The sequence below is a fragment of the Homalodisca vitripennis genome, chromosome 2 (genome assembly GCF_021130785.1).
Source record: "Homalodisca vitripennis isolate AUS2020 chromosome 2, UT_GWSS_2.1, whole genome shotgun sequence".
NCBI lineage: Eukaryota > Metazoa > Arthropoda > Insecta > Hemiptera > Cicadellidae > Homalodisca > Homalodisca vitripennis.
Genome location: NC_060208.1, coordinates 116,449,834 through 116,465,749, shown reverse-complemented (window position 1 = coordinate 116,465,749; position 15,916 = coordinate 116,449,834).

Sequence of the window (15,916 nt, the reverse complement as noted above, 5' to 3'; positions counted from 1 at the left end):
GTAAAACATACAATAGAAATAGAAATAAATTGACCTAATTTGAATTAGTTGTTACTATTATACCGTGTTTCAAAATTTTTATGCTCAAAAATGATGCGTGAATACCACAATATTGTGCAGCGTCTCAATACTAAACCAACAAGAGTATTCAGTGCTACAAGATTCATTAATTATTTATATCATTACTAGTCAGGTCAATGGTACAGGACAATATAGAGTAATTAGTGCATCTAAACTACCATCACTATTGAATTCGTATCACTTAATGAACTTAAAAACTATTGTATGCTAAAATAAATACACAAAAATAATATTTTAAGGGAATTCCCAAAGTCACTGGAAATGTTTCTACATTTCATCACATGTTGTATAGAACGGCATGACATATAGTGGACTAATGTGAATGACACTGAGAACTTTATTTAATTTATTATTAAGAACGTGTTTATAACTGAGGCATATCAGGTATTATTATTGTGTTCAGGAAGAAAACCCACACGAAAAAGTATTTTGTTTCTTCTCAAGGGAAGGAGAAATTATTAAGCTAAACAATCAAATGTCTATGAGATAAAAAATAACATAACTAGTCACAAATTTAATAATTTTTTGTTTAGAACTGAGAAGGAATATGTTGAAATTAGGATACGAAACAGGTATAATGAGTACTAAAAATAGCAATTGGTTATCCTCTTAGTACAGTAGACCTTATTAATGATATTCAAGATGTTTGTTTGGGGTTGCACATAGGAGTCACATTCTTTTACTATATATAACATAAAATTAAGTAGTTTCGCTCAATACTGCAGCGTTCACATATAAGCAGGCAATTGCAAGCTATACGTCCTAATGAACTCATCATTTACAAAAAGGAATTGACAATTTATAATGAATAGTTAGAAAAAGTAAGGCTATTGTAGATTCTACACGATCTCAATTTAAATACAGAGGACTTCTCAGCATTGCAACGCCGAGGTGTAAGTTATATTGCACATAATCACAGACTCGTACCTTCGCAGTGGACTTAAATTCTCATATAAAATCACTGATCCTCAAACTGGAATTATAAGAGATTGTGAGGTATTCCATGTCCTAAACCATCGAAACATGTGAAGATTCTGTCTCCTTTTCTTTTATAATATTTCACTAGTATCTGAATGGTATCTCTAGAGGTTCCGCTGCATTCCAAACATTTTTATACGCTTCTTTTGTTGGTCATAATGATAGATAAGATATGTGTCTCCATGTCAGGATGTCAAAGTCATGGCTATGAATAATATATACATTCGTTCTCATTAATTGGTTATTTAAACAGAAGGAGCCAAAGTACCTAGCTGTGAGATTATACCTAAAGAACACTACGTTTTGAGTATTTAAATCTATCATTATTCTGAGGGGTAAGACATTCTGAAGGCATATGAAAAACTATTAAAACTAACCAAAGTTTATACTTAAAGGTATAAAGTTGAAAAATGAACGAAATTCCATTATTTTTTCAAATCATCATTAATTATTATTAAATTCAGAGTTTTTCTCACTTAGGTGCAAAGTTCTCTGTACAGTGACTCAACCCTGTAACAAACAAAAACTTATAGGAATGGGTAACTGGATTGTTCGGACACTTTCCATCTATGTTGAACCGAACTATGGGGTTTTGCAATCGGCATGCCATTATCAACCAATTTCAAAGTACGAAACTATCCCACTAACTTCACTAACCTGCCAACGCGTGTTTTATTACCTCTTTAAAGTCTTTCTTCGTCTAGTTTTAAACAAAGAACTTTAGTTCTTAAAAGATCTGTTTACGTTTATATAAATTTTACTCGCCGGAACAGGATGTATAATAAATTTTACATTAATATATTCATAATTTATAACAAAACTTATGTGAGTAACTGTGATAAACAACATAAAAGATGTGTTCATAATCTCTCAAAATGAAGGCATTTATTATTATTATTATTAGGTCTAATTGTGAACATGTATTTAAAAATTGTTTTAACTAAATGTAGCTTATCAGTCAATCAGTGCCTTTTTTACCATTTTTGGATGATACGAATTTCACAATTATATGTTCGGGTGTGAAAACACTATGATTATACTGGCAGTTAGATCCGGGTCCCCAGGCTAAAATTCTCAAACACTAACTTATCAACTACCGGGTCGACATCTATTAAGACTTCAAAGGTCGGGAAGGTCTACGTTAGCATGTGATTGTTGTATCGATCCTCAGTCCGACCCGCTGACATCGCGGTTTTAAAGCACCTTGTTCGTTCTTCACAGTTCACCAGTTGTGCTTTTAGTTCCATCTCAGATATTCCTACCCACTCCCACCCACACCACCCCTCAACATTGTGTGACTCTAACATGCTCTGACATTTACATGAGCGCGCATCATTCTTCCTGGCGTCTCGTACTAGATAGTAAAAGCTGAATTTACATCAGGAGGCTTTATGTTACTAATTAATGTAATAAAAGTTTTATGTAATTTATTAACTGTGTAAAATAATTTCTGTACATCCAAATTAGATTAGTTCATTTTCCATTTAAAGAGGTAAATATAATATAGCCAAACAATGACTATGTTAACTAAAAATGGAAAATTGCAAATAGAATATATATTATTTTTGAGCTGCATGTTTGTTATGTACAAAACTCCATGTTTTTTTTTTTAAATAAGATGCTTAAGAATGTTTGAGCTTGGAATTAATTTATTTTCTTTTTTAATAAAACGTATTTAAATAGCGTGTTTTGTTTTACAAGAAGAAGCATTCTTAATGTCTTAATAAATTAGCTTTAGTTATAAGTATCGAACGTACGATAGCGATGAAGACGAGTGCAAACGTCACAATATGTAAAACTGAATATTTATTTCTACAATTCAGTTCTAGAAAGCTAGGAGTGCGTTCAGACTAAAACAGCAAACTAGCATTTCTGGCTCCAACCTGTATAAAACATGAGTTTCACTACTCTAAACGGTGTATCTTCCATCCCCACAACTATAAAAACTTATATATTGCTGCAGCATTATTTGAAACTTAGAATTATCAATATTAAATTTATTTACGTTTTGCAGGATTAAATTTATTGTTTTATCTATTTTTGTTTCGCCTGTTCAGTTGAACTCCATTTGATGGAGGGGTTCTTTTTAATATTGGTTACAAATATAATTTAGTATTTTAGTATAAAAAAAAAAAAAATCCAAAACTTGTTTTTATATAACTGTGAAATACATGCTAATAAACACTATAGAATACCATAACGTTAACCATTTAATAGTTATTAAATAATAGTGCTTTAAAATATTAAATACTTAATATTTTTCGTAAAATGTGCATATAGACGGAAACTTTGAAATAAGAACCGAATAAGCAGGTTCTTATTGTAAAATAAATGTATCTAAAATAAGGAATAATTCTGAGAATGAAATCTCTAGGCTTGTCTGTGTTAAATATTTATATAATATACTAGCTGTTCCCCGCGGCTTCGCACGCTTTTTGTAAACTTTACTCGTGTATGAGCACTTTCTGGTTCAAGTGGATTATATTGTCAACGCCGATGTAGAGTTTACGTGGTTGACACTATCAAGAAAATCTGCCAAAAGTGTATGTTCATAGCCATTGTACACATACATGTACTTAATAATAAAGTGGTCTAACATTCAAGCTATAAGGCCAAACAGAAATTCGTTTGAAAGACAAATATCCATAACAACTTAGCGCCTTCACATAGTGTGTGGTTATTATACACAACTATCTCGTAATTGTAGTTTACAATGTGCAGGCGCTTTGATAACATATATTTTGCAGCGCCTCCTTGTGGTGAGTTACATCAATGGGCATAGCATATAAACCTTCTAAGTCGAAAAATACATATACACACAAATTTTCATAATGATCGTCAAATAATTTCTGAGTCTATAAAGGACAAACACACAAACATTCATATATATATATATATATATATATATATATATATATATATATATGAATCATTTATTAGTAGATAGAAATGATTAATGAATAATCATTGATTAATTAACTAACACTGTTAGTACGGTGTTAATAAAAAACTGTGATAAATACCAAACCTGTGTGAAAAGCAATATTCACATAGCTGTTTCCCGCGGCTTCGCACGCTTTTCGTAAGTTTTGCCCGCGTATGAGCATTTCTGGTTGAAGTAAATTATATTTCCAACCCCGATGTAGATTTTACCTTGATGTCACGATCAAGAAAATATGTCAAAAATGTATTGTACATGCATAATGTATTTTATTACAAAGTGGTCTACCACTCAACCTTTAAGTTCAACCAAAAATTTAGTTTAGACAATTATACATCATAACTTAGCGCCTTCAAATAGTGTTTCACTGTTTAATATACGTATCTATCTCGTAATTGCAGGTTATAATGTGCAGGCGCTTTGAAAACTTTTCTTCATTTTATTCGTTTATATTCACGACATAAGCGAATAATTCAGATAATAACTATCCTATCTTCTAAGTTAGACTAAATTACGGATACATGTGAAATTTGATTGAAATTGGTTCAGTCGTTTTGGAGTTTATTGGCAACATACATCGTGACTCAAGATTTTTAATATGTCAAAAATGTATTGTACATGCATAATGTATTTTATTACAAAGTGGTCTACCACTCAACCTTTAAGTTCAACCAAAAATTTAGTTTAGACAATTATACATCATAACTTAGCGCCTTCAAATAGTGTTTCACTGTTTAATATACGTATCTATCTCGTAATTGCAGGTTATAATGTGCAGGCGCTTTGAAAACTTTTCTTCATTTTATTCGTTTATATTCACGACATAAGCGAATAATTCAGATAATAACTATCCTATCTTCTAAGTTAGACTAAATTACGGATACATGTGAAATTTGATTGAAATTGGTTCAGTCGTTTTGGAGTTTATTGGCAACATACATCGTGACTCAAGATTTTTATATATATAAGATTTAACTGGAGCCCCAATTATAGGCAAATTTAGTCATTTTAATCATTCTCATTAGTTGACGAAACATTTCAAGTCTTCATCAGTTAATATGATATTGTCTGGTTAAATGAACGGTCACCAATCATATTTTCCGATAAACCTCTGGAAAAGGTTTCTCTTTCACTAAGCCAATAAGTGCCACAGCTTGTGCGCGTTCAACGCCGAACATGTTCGTGTTTTAACTTCACCAGACGTTTTGGTATAACATTGCATGAACATTACGACTCACTCCTAGGCTTTTCACGTTGGTCAAGGGTACTGCCCAGTTTATAGTGTAATGTACTTTAATAGAAATATTAAAGTCTAGATTTATTAAATTACTAGTATTAAAAAGTACGAGGAATAATAATTGTAGCGTAGTCTGGCTATAAACAGGCGTGTACCAATCCAATTGTCTTGCTTGTTGTCCAACACTAATGAGGACGCAAAATTTGTCCAACTGTGAAGCGGTGGAGTAAATTAATTTCACGTGAAACAGTGGGAATTGATTGTATCGTATGATAGCTGCCACACGCATATTTATTGGGCAAAACATTTTAGATCGATACGTGACCGGGTAAATTAGATAGTTTATTATGTCAATTAAAGAAATAATTTTACAAAATTATAAATGCTCACACTGTGTAGTTTTATATTTTAAGGAAAAGAATATACATATCAGTGCTTTTAATTTAATTTTAATTCCACAAATTACAATTTAATAAATTAACAGTCCAATACAAACCGTTAAAACTGTGTAGGTAATGGGTTGAATTTATATAAGCAGCCATGTAAAGTTACCTTCCAGACAACATCCAATTACATTAAATTTAATTACCAGACTATAGACCATTAGAGTAAGAGACTATCCCGGGATTATAGTCGACTCAGGGTTTATATTGCTGATATATAAACCTCACAATATTCCAGTTGTGTACTAGAGTGTGCTAGGGAGTACTTGTACATATACAGAGAGTCAGGAATATTACATCAAATATAACTAGTATGCAGCAAATTTAACCTTTGCGTTTAAATATGTATAATTTGTATTAAATATGTATTTAAGTATTCCTCAATGCATATTTAATAAATAGTGTCATTACTTCACTGTACAACTGTATGACAAATACAATAAACTTAATAATAAAACTATAATAGTTATGAATATGTTTAACCTTTTATGTTACTGTACACTTAATACAAAACAACCTAAATTTATATTATTGTATTTAAAATTAACAGCGAAAGCTAAGAGAGGTGTCCTTAACAGCACTTTTATGTTCTTACCAGTTATATATAACACAACATGGGTTGTAATAAAAATTGTCAAAATACATTTAAGCCTTTTTATTGCACTTTATCAAATTATTTATATAATAAATTTTCAAAATCCTATTATGAATTTTGACAAAATAATCATTTTTTAATGCTGTTTGTTTGTGAGTATTCCAAAAAGTACATAAGTTACAGTGTATTATATAATTTTAACAAAATATATTTTATTGTAACCCAATTTGTGTAAATATGCTCTACATATATCTTCCAGTTTTCTAGATCAATTAGAACAGTTTCCAAAGAACGTCTGTTCATGTCTCTTTTTTTTATTTTTTGGGAACTTTACGTAGCTGTATTTCAGAAACGGTTTGTGATGAATATTTGTTGTATTTTCGTCTTACTACACAGTATGAGTAAACATAAGAAAGTAAATTGTTTGGGGAGTTTCAATTATATAAGATTTACAATTATAGTCCTAGTGTAGTCTTCTACACATGATTGAATTTTAAGATCTTCTTTTTCCTGTTTCTTCCTTTTCTGCATCAAAGTTTACTGTTAAAAAACAAAAGTTCTGGTTAAAAATTGACAGTCACCAGCGTAATAGTAACTACTTCCTCCACAATAGTAATATCCTCCACAGATTACATTATCTGTGGTATATTACATTATCTTCTCTTTGGCACAAACTTGCTTTCCTAGAATACAATTCAGTACAGGTACCTTGAATCTAGTACCATCCGCTCCTTGAAGTAACGTACCAAAACCAAAAGAAACATCCTTTTGCAAACATCTATTTCGTTCACGGAATCAATGGAATAGTAACAACTGAGCAAGACTAGTTACAACCACATCCTTCCGTCTCCTTTAATAAATTTACAAAATTGCTTGAAGCGTATAGGTACTATGCTGCTAAATACAAAATTACTAACTCTCCCTGTAAATTTTAAATATATGTACATATTTTTTTATTTAAACTACCTCAGATTTTCCTGTTAAAACATATGCTAATGTTATCATAAAATTTAAGATGCGGATAATTCTTCTATTACTGTATAGCTTTGTTATGCCCAATAAATTAAGAGTTTTATAAACATACGTTATGCAAGAAAGTCAAAACTTTATGGTTTCTATTAAATGGAACACAGATTAAGGACTAGCTTCTAGTTACCTACGTAAATATAAAAAAATTATTAACAAAGACATTTTTGTTAAGAAATCATAAAATATTTAGCTATTACGTTATAATAAAATTGAATGAAAGAAGTACTCAATTACATTTTAAATGTTGAACTTGTTTGTGATATGAGATAAATGTAAATATGAAATAGTATATTACAAATGTTTAATTTCGTATCGAATTGTTTAGATGCTGTTTTCGGTGTTGGCGTTTGATAAATATGAATCTTTAATCCTCACTATGAACATGAATGATGCCAAAGTAAGGAGGGTGAAATATGTAGAGCGATTTGTTTTCAAATAATACACAGAGGCTAGGAAGACAGGGCTGTTGGGTAGCCGGTGTGTTTTTCCAATACAGTCCTGAGGCTGATGATGTATGTATTCAGAACTATAGAGTAATAGAATTATAGCCAGAGGGTACCATCTTAAGGGTGGCGAGATCTGTTTTCCAGGAACGTTGATATATATCCAATACCATGTTAGAGTTACCGGCAAAATACTGAAATACATTCTTAGCACAGAGTGTAAAATCTACTGCTGTGCACTAATAAGATAGGGTTGCCGTTAAATTTAACGTATATTCAATGATTTTTCAAGACTCGTAAGCTAATAACTTGCTTATGAATCAATTATATCCGTAATGACATTTCAGGATTTAGAAATTTAACTTTTAGAAGCACTTTCATTTGGTGTAATGGAAGTGACTAAACATTTTTTTGCCGAAAGAATGTAAAAGATTGTATACTAGTCTTGTTGAACAATCGATGTCATATTGAATACTAATACTATTACATAACGAATTTAAATAACAATAATAACTTATAAGAGCTAGAAATAACAATAATTAGTTTTATCGTTATTTAATGTACATAATATTTTCAGTTTAAAAAATTATGTTATAATTCTCAAATATGAAAACCATTGGTTTACTGTATACAAATTTTTTCATATAAGATTATTAAAATTTGTTATTTTGAAAGCTAATACAATTTAACTTCAGACCTATTTTGGTAAAGAATCTGTGATTATGTATCACCTTACCCCAATATTACTTTACAAGTGTTCCTTGCTTATTATTGTCACGAATTCTTAACTCTCAGCCTAAGCTCCTGATTTAACCGTTCAGTACTTACTTCTACAAACTACCGTCATTTGTAAAACGTGTCTTGTCAATTTAATAATTGGATTCTAATTTGATAAACGGCATAATGGCCTCATTTATACCAAATTAATTTGTTTAAATAAGAATGAGAAAATCTTATAAAATACAAAGATTAACACCGGATTGTAATTTTTAGGTATACTAAAGAAAGAATAACCATTATACAGTTTAATAGTACAAGATTCTAAAAAATGTATTTTGTAAAGTAAAGGAGTATTATATATCATTGTATAGTTCAAAGTAAGTAAAAAAATACTATTGACTAATCATTTAAATATTGCTAATTAAACTGCTATCCCTGAACATTATCATTTATAATTAATATATTATTCAAATCTTTGCCAAATAGCTTTATAACAATACACGTGCTTTTTAAATACAGTTCTTACATAACTTTTAACTAACTATTTGTGTGTTTACGAATATGTTCAAATACTTACTGCACTTTAGCTTTAAAGATAAGAAACATATTTTATTATCGTTTTATAGGGGATTTTTTAATAACAAGAAATAAGCAATACAAATAGTGTAATTAAAGATTTCCTTTGGAATTTAGATTATTGCACTACGTTCTTACCTTAACATGATAATATTTATTATTTTACTTTCATTTAATAAGTATTATAAATTATTATAGTAGTTTTTAGTCAGTAAGATAAACTAAAAATTTCAATAGATATGAAATGAGAAGAGATCTACTTGATGTGATAAGTGTACCAGGACTTCAACAAAGAGCCTATTAGTTAACGAGATTATAACGAGACCAAAGACTTAAGTACGGGACAATAGACTAATGGGAGGCGGTCGAGTCCGGTCACAACAATCTGCACGTTTTACGTTTTTTAAGCGTCTGTTCCAAACAGACTTGACATTTTAATTAATTAAAATAAATACAAGATCTTTTTTTATATATTAAATGTAAAATGTTATTAACTAATAAAAGCAAGAAGTACAATGACGGAAAAACTTTCTCAACAACAATTTATGGTATAATACTACAGATTTTAATTTTTAGGGGCTTTATTATACATTATTTATATACTATTGGATCCTATTTAAAATAGTTTGAAAAATATTTTATATTAAGTCCCTAAGTTTACAGTCTAAAAATAAATTAGTCATAAAGAGATTAGATCTGAAAATAAATAACTGTTAATAAGTAACTAGTACAAAATATGGATTCTGCAGCTTTACTAGTCCTGGAAAGGTTTAAAATTTGTTACTATGAAATCAAACTTTCTGGAAACCTAATTATAATGTTGATTACCTATGTAAATTCTGTTAAAAATCTATTTCCACATGTTGGATTATTCTTCTCATCTTCCACAGCCAAGGAGGTCCTAGCTACTCTAGCTGCCCTTTAGCCGATCAGTCACCAAGTCCAGCAATGTGGCCACTTACTTACTGAGCAAACTCAAACTTGTTTATTTTATCTACTTTCACATAACCTACACAGTTTACGTTTAAATACTTTGGAAGGTAACAAATAATCCAAAAATTAAGAAATTAAAATGATTGAAAACTGTGCTTCCTTGCTGCTCTCATTCAACCAAAATAGAAATAATATTTCAATTAAATATTAAAAACATGTCGTCTTTTGAATGAACTTGAATTTTTCCTTCAAATTAATACAAATCAAAAAGTGTTTGTTTGAGTTAATTTAATAAATCACAAACTTTTTCAACTTGTGTTGGGTGACCTTTTCAATCTTATTTAAATCGGAAATTTACTACTTAGTTAGAAACAAATAACTTTAAACTTGAAATTTGTCTTAAAATTTCCAACAGAACTATACTGTATAACGCCTAAAATATATGTATTTTTATATTCATATCTCTTTAAATGTTTTTCATAATAAAAAGTGCTGTTACATAACAGGTCATGGTGTATTAACAAGCCCACTTTTCGCATTAAAGACTATAAATAAACACAATTTTAAAATATTAGTTAAATTGATTAATCGTATAGTTGGTGTGGCATAAACAAATTTTTAGACCAACCATTTGATTACATTTAACAGAATCTTCCAACGAATAATGTACGTTTGATGTAGTGCAACGGTAGAGCCCAAGACGGAATTTTCAGACTAGTGAGACATAGCCCGGAAGTATTTTCGAAATAAGGATAGCTCTTTATGATAACCAGGGACAATAAAAAATGTCAGTATAAAATTTTAGTATAAACGGTTTAGTACTTTTTAAGTTAGGTTTAATTGTACAATTATTGGAAATGTCTCATTTGCTTATTCAGAAAACACTTCAATGTGTTTGTACTTCTGTATTTAAATTCTAAAACAGAATAATTTATTAGAAAAACTAAACTGCGTTTGGATGCTTATAAATAAGATACTACAATATAAACTTGGTAATAATTCATTCGGACCTGAAACAAATTTTAGTTTCTTAGAATTGTTTGGACTAGGTTGCTTTTCGAAACATTTGATATTAAATTTTTCTTTAAATACTAATAATTTAGTGAACAGACCTCACAAGTTTGATAGGATGAATTGCTGTAATGTTTGAGCCCTTTTTTCAAAAATCTTGCAGTTATCGCAAAAGAGTTAAATCAGAGTTTAAATTTAAACTTAAACATTCTGCCAAACCTATCCGGGGATTTATTTAAACACTAACTATGAAATTGCATATTTATGCAGTTTCAATCTAGAATATTTTACTATAAGATAAACCGATTCTGCGTCATATAATTTGTATTATAGGTAGTTATTCATTCATATCTAAAAATAAAAAGGTTTGTCCACTGTGTTTGCACGTTGTTTACTTACATGTAAATATTACATTCTAAACCACCAAGTAAAGAGGACATTAAATAAAGGAACAAAATTATTTTGGAAAGATCTTATAATGCAATAAAGTAAAGAACACGACTGTACTTGCTCGACTTGGCCATTAAACTGAAGCTAAAACGAGACCATAGCGAGATGGCCGGTTGTGACTGACTGGCCTATATTTACTGCCCTTCAAATCTCCACCCCTCCACCACCCCACAACATACCCCACATCCACCCCATCTATATTCATCAGTCTCTCCGCAATCTCTGCAATCCATTTAATCAGCAACTGGCTCTGTTCTTGCGTTATTGTCCGCTGATATCCGTACAGATTTACTTCCAAGATTTGCATGAGAAACGGGATTTATTAAACAGAGTAAATACGTTGGCTTAAACAGACCGATTTTATAATTTCATTGATAGTGATTTGTTTTGCTTAAATTGCGGTACTTTCTAGTTACACCCATACTAAGAGGGTTCAATTACTATATCTCAAATAAAATTTATTAGTTTTCGATTAAATTTTGAAAATATTACCTACGGTCTCCACATTAATTTGGTTATGATTATGGACAGCCATAACTTATGTTTATACAGCAACCGGTAATTAAGAGAGTTAATTTTGTTTACATCTTCAGTTCCAAATAGTTATGTAAGCCAATAAGGACTAATAGGCCTTTATAGTTTGAGAATTTACATAAACAATGACTGCGCGTTGGAAACGAAGCCTCATGAAAACATATGAATGTCGTTTCCTTATGATTAATAGTAAACAATTACGTTCTCTTTTGAGATGGATACTTTTAACAGTGTATAAAATCCAACCTTTTCCTTGTAAAGAAATGGTTATTTAATTATGCACTATATGGCCGAGAATTAATCTTCGGCAGCACTATCTAATGTAAATAACATTTATTTAAATAATTTAAATACAATAATATTCTGTTTTATATGACAAATACTATTACTAATTCAGACTAGTTTCCTCAAAACCCACTGTTATATGTAAAATTATCTGTACTCATGAAAGAACAGTATTAAATGTTTATTAATCGGTAAATATAACTAATTGTAGGTTGAAACTAATTTTACAATAAAAGTATATAGTAGTACGAGATATTATACACATTAATTCCTATTAAAAAAAGAAAATTAAATAATATATATCCATTTTTGTATGTACCGGGAAAATTTTAGGTGACATGGAAAATTGCTTCAGCTTCTTATTATCTGACTTTCAAATTTAATGGAGTTAATTTAGCTTTTGAATAAAAAAGTTAACAGCTTTGATGAAGATACAAATTTTATCAATTATTTTTTTATTTTGCTATATATAATACTTGTGCGAAATACTTGTTTAATACCAGGGCACTGAATTTTCAATAAGCACTTGAGAGAAGATGAAACATGCAGTTTCTGTAGGGCAAAAAGTCACTAAAGTCACAGGTAAAACACTTCCGCACCCACACACGACATACCAGAGCTGTGTTGTTTAGAGCGGTTGTTCTGTGTAGCGACTGACACGGCTGGTACTCAACCCTGTCACCCGGGACGGTCATGTACAATCTACGATTGTTTTTTTGAAATGCAGCTTGCTACGTTGTTAACCATGACTTTAACGAGATCATATACGGTTTGGTCCAAATTGTTATGCACAATGAAAGGATATTGGAAACTATATGAGATTAGCAAATATTAAATTTACTAAGTTATGCATAAAAAGACAACAAATTAATGTGATAAAGTTGATTATTGGTTCCGTCATTCGCTCTCTGCGCTCAGATAACTGATTTTGGTCAAAAGCTTTAAACCGTCATAGGTCTCTTATTAGTACCTATACTGAAAACTTTCTTACTTGAAATCTGCATGGAATGTCTTCTAATTTTAACTATTATAAGACCAACATGCAGAATGTGTAGGGTTCGGTCCATTATTTTTAATGCAACTGACCCATTTTTTTACTGAATAATTCATAAAATCCTGTTTAGTATCGTTGATTGCAGGGAATTTCTATTATACTACTCGCATAGTTAGTAGAACTGACTGATATGTCATTGCACTAGCGTTGGAAACAGCTGCTTACTAAATCATAGAAATTATCAGACAATGTCAGTCTGTCTATTGCTGTGAATTTGAACACAGCGTATGTTACTCTAATTAATTAAAGTCCGCTGGCCCCCACGTTCAAAAGACTGGATATTTTACCAGTGGATATTTTAATTTGGGAATAATTCAACAACAATAGAGTAAGACGTAGTGTTGTAATCGTTGAAGGATGTGGTACACTCTCTAAAAAACTGCTTAAAAACTGAATCGTTACGTTTAAATTCCGAATACATAAAACAATTGAGTTGTTCATTGTATTTTTTTAATTAGAACAAACTTAGTTGCATTAAAATTTAAGTAGATTGTGTCATTATTCTTATATAACAATATTTATTTTTTATAAAGCTATAAAATATGATACATCTTGAAACTAACCAGCTAATCTGCTAATCGGTAAAAAAATGTCAGTAAAATTAATTTTTAGACAGACCTCGTCATAAATTTTGTATATTTCACTAAACACCTGATTCTAATACTGCAGTGAAATATCAGTGAAGTCTACCTACTATCTGAATATAAGAATACATACTCCCTTCACACGACCATACAAAAACTGGTTTTTTGAATTATTTGAAAAACAACAAGAAAAATTTTTGATGTTTTTCAAAATCAATAAAAAACTGTTTTCTTCCGATTAAGTAAAAATGGGTTATTGCATTAAAAAATAATTATTTCAATCCTTAGACCTCCTGCCTGCTGGTTTTGAAAATTATTTAATTATAATAATTAAAAACCAGAATGTAACGCAGATTTAAATTTAAAACGTTTTAATAATAAGAGAGCTGTGGCAGGTTGCATTTTTAATCAGTTTATTTTAGTGCAGCGGGTGACGCAACCAATAATCAACTTGACCACGTTAGTTTGTTGGTCTTGTTATTACACACTACTTCGTATATTAATTGTTTGCTGCATCCCTTATAGTTTCCAAGATCACATCGGTGTCCATACAAATTGGAACACACTGTAAATTAATATTAATCGTTTCTTTGGGTTTACTTGCGATAGTGAAAATTTAAAGTTATTTTACATTTATAGTTAATATGCTACTTACTGTACGCGTTAATAACGTTTATTTCCCACGTGCCGACTACTAAGCATTAGTTACTGTCGTAGAGACAGAACGTATTTTACGTCACCCGAGCTTCCATAGACCTTTGTTTGCCACGAAAAACTTTCCCTTAAATATATTTTCATGAAGTTCCTTGTTCCGTAATATCTTTATATAAATGACAATAATTATGTTTACAAGTAATTGTTCTAATAATGAGTCCGTGAAAATATGTTGTTACATAATTTTTTAACACTACTTAAACGTGCTACGAAATAAATACCATACAAACATTTAAATTGTAAATTGAATAAAGTAACTAATTAATAAACTAACATAAAGGAGTAACTATTAGATCCACAGGACATAAAACAGTCTTATCAACATATTAACAAAAGTAACTTCATAACACGTATTACTATATCACGTAATAAATATTTCATGTGAATGTAATCAGTGTTTGGCATTATTCTTCCGTTATTGTTATTATTCTGTGGTTGGTAACAAAAATATCGAAAAGCTATAATTTTACTTTTCCCTTTAATTTTGAACTTTTGACCACAAAATCAACTGTAACTCAAGTGCATGGACAAATAGTACCTTATGCGCCATGTTTAAGTCTCTAGGAGCTTACTGATTTTGAAATCATCACGGTTTTAGACGTGTTTTAAATGCCTTGCATATCCCAGAAATGTTATTGCAGGGGTTAATTCTTTGGCAAAATTGAACTCCGGACTAAAAATGTTTGAGAAGCTTAGTTCATAAGTTAGTATTATGTGTTCCCTAGTTCGATAGTTATTCCTACCTCTAGTTTTATAACAGTGTATGAAATCATTTTGTAAGATAAATCGTCATGTAGTTTTTAGCTATCCCATAGCATACTTATGAGTTTTTATAGCTTATACTATAAATTACTAATTAAATTATCGATAAGGTAATTATTTAGTCCTGTGGGATTTATTTTCTCTTACATAAATCATTTTATAAAACATGTTGTATGCGCTCAGAATAGTGCATTTGAATCGAAAGTAACTTTTTCCTCCCATGGCCATATATGAAGGTATGAATATTGAAGAAATAGGTTTTAGTTCCGTCATAGAAAATACTTTTACTGATCATTTTTCAATTTTCAGTCAAGAAATCCATACAATTCTAATGAGATGTTGCTTAGAATAATCTTTTAAAACGAAAATATTTTTGAGCCAATATCATAGTACAAATTATGAATAACAAAATATTTACTACAATCTTAATTGCATCTAACTCAAGTTATTATCATGTTTATATTAACGATACTTTTTAATAATTGTGGTTAAACTAATTATTTTTCATTTATTCCAGTAAACTTTAGAGTTATATTATGGCGGTGT